Below are 12,193 nucleotides of genomic sequence, written 5' to 3'. Positions count from 1 at the left end.
GCAGCCTATAAAAATGGCAGCGTACTGCATGTAGTTTATGCTCGTCTGTGTGACAGCTCGTGTTAAGTGGACCAAATTCTTAAGAACTACTACTAAATGCTAAAATTCAAAAATATGAATTTGATAACTTGAATTATCTACTAAACATTAAATAAGTTTAATCTGTAGTTAAGCTATCTTTCCTCAGTATCCTAGCCAAATCCACCAAAGTATAAAGAGAATTCCACACCAAAACCAAGTGGGTTTTATCCAAGGTATGCAAGGCTGGTTCAATATTTGAAAATCAATCCATGTAATCCACTGTACCAATGAGCAAGAGAGAAAAAAATCCCATGAACATGTCTGTTGACACAGAGAAAGCTTTTGGTGAAACAAGAGCACACATTCTTGATTAAAAAGAAACACACCAGAAACCTAATTACAAGGAGTGACTCTTCAATCCATGAGGAAGTTACAAATATGCATATATGATATCTACACTTGCAGTGCCTTCCCCTGAAGTTGGAAATGAAATTATGCCTACTTTTCTAATCTTAGCCTAGAATATTTCCATAAAAGATATAACAGCACAACAGAGAGAGAAGGGGATATTGAGATGTCCTGGCAGGTGAAGGTACTTGCTGCTCTAGCCCAGTGACCCAAGTGTGTTCTCTGAAACACACAGAAAGGTGTGAGAGAAGTGACTCCATGGCTGTCATCTGACCTCCATACATGCATCGTGGCACACATGCCTGCAGATGCACACATGCACACATCATCATCATAACTTTTAAAAATAGAAGATGTGCAGAGTCCTCCATAGGATGAAAAACACTGTTCCCATTTGCAGGAGAAGACACTATCTACTAGGACAACTCAGAACCATTTACAAAAACTCTTATGCTAGAAAGCATTGTCAGCAAGAATTCCAATACAAAAATCAACTACATTTGTACATAATAACAATAAACATGTGGAAGCCGAATTAAAAACCCCATGTCATGCACAGTTGCTCCAAAGAAAACAGAATGCTGAGTTATGGAGCTGACAACATGGGAGCCATGGTGCTGATCATCATAGAGTGCCAGGGGCTGAAAGAAATCAGAGGAGATCAAAAAACTCAGAGATCCTTACTTTGACATGGATTTCTCATCCGATTTCTCCCGACTCAGGGATTAGATGTGATGCTTACCAGTCTCTGCAGGGCTTCTGTTGACCTAGACAGTCTCATTCTGAGCATCACATGCTCTAGCAAGGGCTACAGAGCACCTTTTGAAATGTTGAAAAAGAGCAGTAAATGGGAGAAGTCACTTTGCCCAGCATAGTGACAGTGTGAAATTGGTGTGGTTAGGTCAGTGGGAAAACCAGAACTAGACTGTCAGTTTCCTGTCCCTGTAACAGACACCTGAGGCAATCAGTGTCTCAAGAGTTGAAAGCTTCTTTTTGGCTCACAGTTTGGGGGTTTCAGCCCATTGGTCCTGTTGATTTTGACTCAGGTGGTGTATCTCGGGGAAATGCATAGAACAAACCTCTCGCCTCATTCCAGGAGCAAAAGAGGGACCTAGGTGGCTCCTTCCCCTCAAGGGAACTCCTGTCCTAAAATCTCCTGCCAGGCCCCAGCAGTGCCAGTGGATGCACCAAGCTTTTAAACAGAGGGGGCTTTTAGAGAACATTCAAGATCCAATTTATAGCTTTATAGTATAGACCCCCAGAAAGACACCCCACAAGATGCAAAGGTGACTCTGTGCAAAGGGGGTGACCTTAGTGTTTGTGGTAGCTAGAGTAATTAGACATCCAAGACGCTTCCTAAATAAGGGGAGAGGGGTGTCCTTGACTTGGCCTCTACATGTTAAAGCAATAAACATGAATATGGCAGGTTTACATGTAAATGTAAAATGATACTTTCTACTTTAGGAAAAAATCAGAGATCGCTTTTGATAGGTTATTAAGTTTGATGATACCAAAAAAAATATATGTTCCAGAAAAGAAAATTTAAATGACAAACCTCACAACAACCAGAAATGTGCAGAAAGGAGGGGTCTTGGAGGTGTTTCGGCAGATAAAGTTCTTGCCATGAATGCATGAAGACCTGAGTTTGATCTCCAGAACTCACCTGAAAAAGCAGACATGTTGGCATGTGCTTGTAATCCTGGAGTTGGGGCAACAGAGCCAAGAGGCTCTCTCGGCACACTGGACAGCCAGCGTAGCCTACTTGGCAATTTGCAGAGCAGTGGCAGACTGGTCTCAAAAAAAGAGCTTAGGGAATGACACTCGATGGTCCTCTGGCCTCCACACATATTTGGATTCACATGCATGTGCACCCCATAACACACAAACACACATACAAATCACAAGTTTTTTAACTAATGGCTGTACACCAAGATAAGTTGCAGACATGAAGAAATGATTTGCAAACTGTCTTGAGGGATTAAAATCTACCTAGAATATTCTGAGATACAGAGAACATGTCTAAACCTTTCAGGACTCTACGTTTAAAAAATGAATCTACTACTAGAAGATGTGTGGAAGATAGGTCACTCAACATAGTGGCCAGCCACATGCCCAGAAGCATGAGTGAGGATTCTTAGCATCCACAGCCATGGGGGAAGTGCCAACAACAACCACGAGAGCTCACCACATGCCTTCATAGTAGACAATTTGAAAATCATTGCTAATAACAGATTCGTGGTGGTGGGGGTGCAGAGCCACAGGGTTATCAGTTTAGTCTGTGGGACTGTTACCTAATGCTAAAATTGTAAGCTGGTACAATCACTTTGGAAAATAAGTTAGAATTTTCTTATGAAAGTATAAACACACTTCTGTGTGACCATGCAATTGCACTGTCACTCTTAAGCTTAGCCTAGAGACAGGAACACTGTCTTCACACAAAACCTGCACTCAGAAGTTTATAGCAGCTTTTCTTATGGCAGTCCAACTAGACACAATCCAAGTATCCTGAGTTTAATGAATGTGTCTTAAAAAAAAAAAAAGGCATTGCCTCCATGCAAGCAATTATTGAGTAGTGATAGAAAGTGATAGACTTCAGATTTACCCCACAACCTGCATAGACTTGTGCTAGTTACTTTTCTCTTGCTATAATATACCCCCCAACAAAAGCAAGGTAGGGAAGAAAGGAGTCATTTTGACCATATTCCTAGGTCCATGTTTCTTTGACATTCCTTGGTCAGGTCCAAGAAGTGAATCATTCCAGCAAAGTGTGGATGTGGCTGGGAGGCAGCTAGAGTCTTGAGTGCTGGACTCCGATGCGATGGTAGCTGTTAAGTAAAAAGAGTAAAAAGTGGCCAGTACGGAAAGGTAGCTGACATAGTTCTCTTTGATGGGTTGTATTGGACTGACTGGCCCTCACAGACATGATAGCGTCTTGAGGTGGGAGGGAGAGCTTTTACTGAAACAGTCCAGCAAATGGAGAGTTAAAATAGGATGGGATGTTAGAGACAAAGAGAGGCTTCCCTTTAGAGCCTGGTGTAACTAGAGTCTTCCTGCCTTGCCCACAGTCAGGACAAATCTTTGTCACCCGCCAGTCCCACAGCCGCTCAGACCCAACCAAGTAAACACAGAGACTTATATTGCTTACAAACTGTATGGCCGTGGCAGGCTTCTTGCTAACTGTTCTTATAGCTTAAATTAATCCATTTCCATAAATCTATACCTTGTCATGTGGCTGGTAGCTTACCAGCGTCTTCACATGCTGCTGGTCATGGCGGCGGCTGGCTGTGTCTCTCCGCCTCAGCCTTCTGCTTCCCAGAATTCTCCTCTCTCCTTGTCCCACCTACTTCCTGCCTGGCCACTGGCCAATCAGTGTTTTATTTATTGACCAATCAGAGCAATTTGACATATAGACCATCCCACAGCAGCCTGGAGAGGAGCTTCATTAAGAGAGAATAAGAGAGAGATTGGGGGAAGGACAGGGAGAGGGGAGGAGAAGAGAAGAGAGGAGGGAGGAGGGAGAGGAGGAGAAAGGAAGGGAGAGGAAAGGACAGGAGAGGAGAGGGGTGGTGGTGGTGGGAGAAGCCTGCAGAGCAATCACCCCAGCAACAGGGCCAATCCACAGAACAAAGGAAAGATCTGACTTTTTGTAACCTTTATCCCTAAAGGATGGGGAGTTTCACACCATGTGATTTAGTTCAGCAGAGAGCATCTGACAGAGCGTGGAGGAGCCAGAGAGCCTACAATGAGAGCACTTCTTAACTCTGTCCCAGAGGGAGCTGTAGGGACACACAGCCTGGTTGAAGCTATGGGGTCTGGTCTAAAGGTGCAGACCCTGTTCTAAGGTGCTACACAGAACCTATGTGGGAGAACCCCAGGAAGCACATTGATGTAAACACATATGCAAGTGAGCGAAAACAATACTGATGGATGCAAAGGAGCTCTGTGGACTCCGCTAATATTCTCTTGTCATTGTGGAAGATATGTGCTCAGGAGCAACTAAGAACCTTCATGTACAGCTTTTTAAATTTCTCATAAATTCATAATTATTTCTAAGTAAATTTTTGTTTGTTTTAGTTTATTTATTTTCAAAACAGGATCTCACTGTGTAGCCTTGGATGTCCTGGAACTTGTTTTGTAGACCAGGCTGGCCTCCTCAAACTCATGAGTGCTGGGATTAAAGGCATGTGCCACCATCATCCGGCATAAATGTGGTTTTTTTAGGACATTAAAAGGGTTGGGGATTTAGCTCAGCGGTAGAGTGCTTGCTAGGCCCTGGTTCGGTCCTCAGCTCCGGGGGGAAATAAAAAGAAGACATTAAAAATAATTTGGATTTGTAAACCCCATAATAAGGTGTCAGGAAGTCGGTTTCTGAGTTTGAGAAGAGGTTTCCATAGTGACTTGGGAACGTCCAGGTGTACCTTGGTGATGCCACCCCCCTTTGCTTTGGTCAGGCTTCTGCTACCCTGGGCATCTGGTATTTCCACAGTGGCATGGGACAAGATGAGAGTGTGTTCTCCCCAGGAGCCAGGAGGAGTGGTGATCAGTGACAGGAGAAGGGAGAGAGGAAGCTAGAGCAACAAAGGAAAGAGAGCTCCGAGTAGGAGCCAGGACTGCCCTGTTCCGCTCTGCTAGGACATGGGGGCTGGGTGAAAGGGAGCCTGCAGGGGTGGTCTGCAGCTCTCTCAACTCCCTCGTGTGTCAGGGATCCCAAGTCTCACCTTCACAAGCAGCAGTTCCTGCTAAAATGATTTCCACATGGGATGCTCTGCCTCGTGCATTGTGAAGGAAGGGGAGGCCAAGGCTGCTCAGCCTTTGCAAAGCCAGAAAGAGCGAGGGAGACTCAGTCAAACTGTGTTCTCGCTCCAGGCCCTTCCACTAAGAATGAGGCTCCCTGAGGGGCCTCCAGGGTAGAGAGGGTCATGGGAATTTTATCACTGCAGGTAGAGCATTCTACCCCCCAGCACATTCTATCAATCCTTCCTTGACCATGTTTGTGCCACTTCAGAACCAGAAGTGCCTCAGGGTTTGCATTGTTTGCACACTTTATAGTGTGCATGCCTTCTGTGTTGTTTAAAACATTGCCCTCTGGGCCCAGGCATGTGCAGGATAGACTCAAGTCTCCACCCCGTGATTTTGGCTTTGAGATGAGGCTATGGGAAGTCAACAGTCTACGTGTTCAACCACAGAGCCACACTCCGGCCCCTCACTGGGGGATTCTAGGCAGGTGCTCTACCACTGAGCCACACCCCAGCCCCTCACTGAGGAATTCTAGGCAGGTGCTCTACCACTGAGCCACACCCTCAGCCCCTCACTGGGGGATTCTAGGCAGGGGCTCTACCCCTGAGCTACACCCCAGCCCCTCAATGGGGGATTCTAGGCAGGGGCTCTACCACTGAGCCACACCCCAGCCCCTCACTGGGGGATTCCAGACAGACACTGTACCACTGAGCCAAGCTCCAATCTCTCCCTGAGGAATTCTAAGAAAGTGCTCTATTGCTAATGGCCCCAGCCCTTCACTGGGGGACTGCTTAGCCATTTTCCCAGTTCCTCAGTGGCAGATTTTAGGCAAGTGCATTACTTCTGAACCTTATTCGGAGGCCGTTTTTAACTTTTATTTTAAGGCAGAGAGAGTCTCACAAATGTGCAGTGACTGTCTTTGACCTCACTCTGTACCAGGTTTGTCTTTTTATTTTTTTATTTTTTATTTTTGGTCCTTCCTCCAGGCTAGAGCTGGATGGATTTCTGCTAGCATGGCTCTACACATCCCTCCTGGTCCTTCCCCCTTCCCAAGCTTTTCCCCAGGTGGAGATGAGAACAGCTCCAGTATTAAGTATTTGTAAACTCCCTTCACCTTGAAATTGTGCTTCAGATTTGAAACTCCCCATTACTCCTTGGAAGAAGAAATGAAGTAACATGTAATATTCAATTTCACACTTGGGAAACAGAAACAATAACGTTAAGTAACTTTCACAATGCCAGACAGCATATCTCTGGTAGGTAGGGATTTGTGACTTTATAATTCTATTCTCCGACCACTCTCAAGTGTGTTTTAAAATAAAAAAGCGTCTGCACACAAACATAGCCTTGTCCCCATTGAATCATAAGCCAGGAGTTCAAAATGAGACAGTAAATAAGTTAGGTCAAATAAGAAACTTGTTTATGTACCAAGATATAAACATAAATCTGCATGGTTATCATAAAACTCAGACAGCACCTCCCTGAAATAATAGAACAATTTCGTATCTTGAATATAAGCCTTTGAAAATAAGGTATTTGTTGATGAAAGAGAACTTCTAAGGGCAGCTGTGATGTCTTGATGACTTGATAAATAGGGAAGTTTTAGAGAGGTCATTTCTTCAGCTTTATTCACATATTAGTAGCAAAATTACAAAAATCAGCAAGAAAATTCCATCCATTTGACCTGATGGTAATATTGTGAACTTATCATTGTAAAATCAGGGTTTCAATTATATTTTTCCTTTTGGTGAAATTATAACAAATGTGAGGGGATAATTCATGCATTTGGAAAGTAAGACATGGTATTGACTGTCTTTCCTATTGCATCATCAGAGCTTTATATATGTGCTATGTGAGGATAGGTGGGGGTCCATTTATGAAGGCAGTTATGTCTTGAAAGGGCTTAACTCAGAACTGTCAGGCTAAGCAGTAACAGTTTTACACCTGAATAAAAGGCACTCATGTAGTTTTCAGTGACAGAACAGCTCAGACCTTTGCTCCTGGTGACCCCATTGCTTCCTTCCACAAGGTGATGCTCATGGGATCGCGGCTCCTTCCTCTCTGCTCTTGCCCTAGCTTTCAGCTCCTTGCAGCCAGCCTTTCTGGGAGCCACCTTCTTCCCCAAAGCTGTAGCAGATATCACTACAATCAAGACTTGATTTAAAAACTTGTCTCTCAGCCACACCTACCTGTAGTTGGGGGTTGAACATACCTTCCTTCATAGAGGACCTTCTCAGGATAAGTATGGTTTTAGAAAGAGAACATGGATTTCCTGGACAGCTAAGCCAACTGCCAAGGAGACAAGGAGATTTTCATGCATGTGTGTGTGTGTGTGGGGGGGGGGGATTACAGATACATGCCTCAACAGCTGGCTCTTTTTTTTTTCCAGTGTGCATTCTGAGGACTGAATTCAGGTCCAGTGTCTTTGCAGCAAGCACTTTCCTGACTGGGCTGTCAAGGGGAATTCTTAGATTGCATTAGCCACATGCTGTTTGTCTAGAATCAGGATGGGTATAAGAGATCCATCTTAAAATCTATCTCAAGTGACTGAAGAATTAATTTGTCTTATTAGAGTTCAGTTCATAAAGAAAACTTGTTGGGGAAAAGATGCTGGACAGTCTGCCCTGTTTCTGCTAGAGAAAGGAAAGTACAGGACCCAGGGAAGAGTGTCTTTTGGGTCACTCCAGGTATCCCCACCTGAGAACTGAAGTACAGTGGCCTGGAGCCTGGGCAGGAAGGAATGGCCTCAAGTGTAGCTGGAGGATTGAGGCTTCTTAAATAGTCCTCTGGCCTTTGAAAATCGATCACTTAGGTTTTGATGAATCTCATATTTTAAAAGAAAATCTAATAGTTGTCTGTGGAGTGCTCAGTCATAAGTGGGACATGTCTATCACCCCTCTGCCCCTGAGGGCCAGGGAACATCTTGGAAGAGGGTATTGAAAGACTAAGAGGCAGAGGTCGGGGAGGGCGAGCGCAGCAGCTGTGGTTGCAGGCACAAGGTCTGCAGGAGACTGAACCAGTCAACATTCCAGTGTGGACGGGGTGGGGGGCATGTGAACCCTCACCCTTAGCTGAGGAACTGTCGGCAGTTGGTGGCTACTAGGAGAGGAAGAGTCCATCTTCTTCCGGGATGTCATCTCTCCTAGGTTGACCACGGCTGGACTTATACTTGTGCATATATGGACACCACTAATTAGACTCAGAGAGTTATTTTAATTTAAAAAATGGGCTAGAGAGGTGGCTCAGTGGTTAAGAGCACCATACATAGTCCAGCTTCATAGTTTCCAGCAGAAGCCAAGACCACTGAGGAGAGAAAACTTCTGCCTGTGGGCGAGTTGTCTCCTCATCTGTTCTTTGTAGAGGCATGGTCGTGGTCAAGATTTGGGGTGTGTTCTTGTTAAATCGTCTTCTGGCATGGTCATGAGTGACATCTGCTTTGAAACCACAGACAACTGTAATGAAGTTTCTCGAATGACTACAGCTGGAATCCAGTTGTATTGAACAGGCAATTGATTCTGGGCTAAAACATGCTTACATCACCAAATAATGACTGGTTTGTGAGAAATAAGCTTGCGTTCAGGAGCTGCTACCTTGGGGCCAGGGAGAATTCATTAGAGAGGAAAATGAATTGCTGGTTTACTAAGTACATTTGAAGTAGTATTCTCCCTGTGTTTGCTTCACACCAGATCCCCACATCCCAGGGAAATGGTCGAAGTGGGAATCCCCACTTTAATAGCCGTTTTAGAATGCTTCGGGCTATTGCTTGAACTCAGTGTCTCATTGCCGTAGTCCATGTAGAACACAGTGGCCACCAGATGGGCAGAGACTGTCTCTAGTCTTTAATGATGCCATTTGGAGGTGGGCTCATGAAAGACCAACAATACAGCAGTATGAAAACCAAGACCAGTGCTTCTGCATGGGCAGCATGTGCAAACAATGGAAGCAAAAGTAGTAACAACTGTATTTGATTCTTATGTGTGTGCGTGCACACGTGTGTGTGCATGTGTGTGCTACTGTCTGTGGGTGCACATACAAATGTATTCTATTGTATGTGGAGAACAGAAGACAACATCAGTGTCATTGCTCAGGCGCTCTTCGCCTCCCCAGCTCTGAGTGTTTCTTTTAATTATGTGCATCTGCGTGTGTCTCTGTGTGGGAATGTACAAATGAGTACAGGTGCCCGCAGAAGCCAGCTGAATCCCCTGGAGCTGGAGTTACAGAGAGTCACCCGAGGTGAGTGCTGAGACCAGACTCCAGTCCTCTCCAAGAGCAGTGTGCACGCTTAACTGTGGAGCAGCTATGGAGCCCTTTGAGATCTTCCTGGTAGGCTTACAGTAGATTTGAGAGGCTTAACTCATTCCCTTGTCCTTTGCCTTTAAGGGAATAAATAAATTCGTTGTATTTTGTTCGAATTTTCTAACATTCTTGTTTTCATTTAGTTTAATCCATCTTAAGGCAATTGTTTCTGATTTTACTTTTGTTGAATCATTTCCAGGGGTACAAATCAATAATAATAATAATAATAATAATAATAATAATAATAATAATAAAAGCTTGGCTTTTGATGCCTCAAAAGACTTAAGCTGTGAATGTGAGAAGCACCCTGGGGGTTCTCCTGTACAACCAGGAGCTAGGTAAAAATCTCTGCCAACCTCAGCAGTATCCTCAGGCCTTCAGACAGAGATGGGCTCCACCAGCTCATCCTCTCTACCCAGCCCCTCAGCACTAACCACCTCCACTTGGTAGTCAGAAAGGGGTGTAAATCTCACCAAACAGTTTTTGCTCACCTACTTGACTTGATCTATTGGAAAGAAACACCATTTATTACATGCTAATCAAAGCGTAATTGCCTGTCTCCCTGATAAATTGACCATGAATGAGGTAGGTCTCTCTGACTGACAGGCTCTTGTATGCTGCAGCCTCAGCAGCCATGACGTGCCTGCTCTATGAGAAAGCCGCACACTGTTAGGGAGACAGCACCAGTTTCCTGGAGCAGAGGGATTGATTTTTAAACTTTTCACTTGCATCGTAAGTAGGTGCTAGGGAAAGTCTCGCTCCTTGTTTACGTAGTAGATAGAGAAGCAAGTTACTTTGAGTTTTGCCGTATTGATTTAATCAGAGTTCTGTTTGTTCGTGTCGGCTAATCTAATGTGTAATCAGAATCTCTAAATAGAAGTGGTTTCCTTCTGTCTGCATTCTAGAAAGAATGAGATCGGATTCATCATTACCTTCTACCATCAGTTTGTCAGTCATCAAAGCCTTCGGTTATTTTCTGGCCCTCCATGAGCCTGGTTCTGCCCTACCATCCTTCCCTTTATGCCAGAGACAACAATTAAAAGTGACTCCTCAAAGGGTTGGGAAGATGACTCCATGGGTAAGATCACTTTGCTGCACAAACATGAGGTCTGAGTTTGAATTTCACATTTAATACCCGCATTTAAAGACAAGAAAGTGCATGGTCCGCTTGCTCCTGTAAAGGCAGCAGTCGGGAAGGATTCTGAAGGATTGCTGGAGCTTGCTGGCTGGAAGCCGAGCTCTAGCTTCAGTCAGAGACCTTCTGAGAGTAAGGCAGAGATTGATAGAACACCCAGCACACCGCCTCAGGCCTCTGCAGGCGTGTGCACAGGCCCACATACACCGCTCGCTATGGGTTTATGTACACACGCACAATGATTCACCAAGAATAAAAGGTGCTAGCTAAAGCCCATCCTCCAGACAGTCATTCCCTGCTCTGCAATCCTTCTGGTATATTCTAAACTATGCAGTGGTCATGTCTCCTTAGGATCTTTCAGTTTATGGCACTTTCCTGGACTTGTCTTGTTTTTTGTAAAGCTGGGAGTTCCGAGGGGTGTTTGCTGGAGATCTTGTAGAGTGCCCTGATGCTCTGCTCATGGTTAGAGTGTGGATTTTGGGGAAAAGACCTCGTGACACAAGGGCATTCTTTTTTATCATAGAAAAGACACGGACCATCAACATATTGTCACTGTGGACCTTGATCTCTGACTAAAGTAGTGGTTGTCGGGTGTCTTCACTGTTTCTGCCCTCACTTTAACATACAAGAGCTAGCTCAGGACTCACCTCCTTTTAGATATCTTCTCTAGATAGTTTCTCTAACCACTTAAGGGAATGTAAGATCACAAATATGACATTTACAACAGGTCCTTGGTGATGGGGAGATGGCTGAGTCAGTGAAGGACCTGCTCTATGCAGTGGCTAGCTTTAGTAGTCAATTGATGCAACATAAAATCGTCTGGGAAGAGGATCTCAATGAAGGTTTGTCTACATTGTGTTGCCCTGCAGGCAGGTCTGTGAGGGGGTGTCCTAATTGAGTTAATTGATGTGGGATGACTCAGCCCACTGTGGGTGGTGTCATCCTCTGGGAAGGGTGCTCAGAACTAAAAGTGGAGAAATCAAGCTGAGTACAAAGAAGTGAGTGATGGTGTGTACATTCATTTCCTTCTGCTCCTGACCGCTGATGTGATATGTTAGCTGTTTTAAATTCCATCTGTACTGACTTCCCTTCCATCATGGACACCTTGAACTTCGAGCTTTAAAAACTTCCTTTATGCCAGGGTTTTTTTTTTTTTTTTCATCATAGCCTCAGAAGTGGAACTAGAACCCAGTGCAAATGTGAAGGCCTGAGCATCATCCCCAGAACCCATGTAAACAGAAGTCAGGCATGGCAGCTTGCACTGGTCATCCCAGCCCTGGGGAGGTAGAGAACAGCAGAATCCCTGGGCTTGCTGTGCAGCCAGCTTAGTCTAGTCCATGAGTTCCAGGCTAGGGAAAGACTCTTTCAAAAGAATAAGATAGACTGTTCCCAACATGGAGGTTGCTGTGCATGCTTGCACACATGTCCAGAAACAGACACGTTCCTCTCTCGACAAGTATGTTTTGTATTAGGAAGGAAATTGGGAACATTTGGCAGTTCTTAGCTGAGTGACCCCCATAGGATTTGTGATTACTACAATTACAGCCTGTTCTTTTATGCCCGGGGACACCTCAGAAGTCCTCTAAGAATGTCTCT

General features: G+C 44.6%; 1 protein-coding gene across 1 annotated transcript in view; it reads left to right on the top strand.

Moving 5' to 3' along the window:
* The window catches only part of Sdk1 (sidekick cell adhesion molecule 1), a 970,573-nt gene that overhangs the window by 428,197 nt on the left and 530,183 nt on the right, over positions 1–12,193 (top strand).

The sequence above is a fragment of the Peromyscus leucopus genome, chromosome 23 (assembly GCF_004664715.2).
Source record: "Peromyscus leucopus breed LL Stock chromosome 23, UCI_PerLeu_2.1, whole genome shotgun sequence".
NCBI classification, from domain to species: Eukaryota; Metazoa; Chordata; class Mammalia; order Rodentia; family Cricetidae; genus Peromyscus; species Peromyscus leucopus.
The sequence above is the reverse complement of the archived record's forward strand: the minus strand, read 5'-3'. Positions and strand labels throughout refer to the sequence as shown.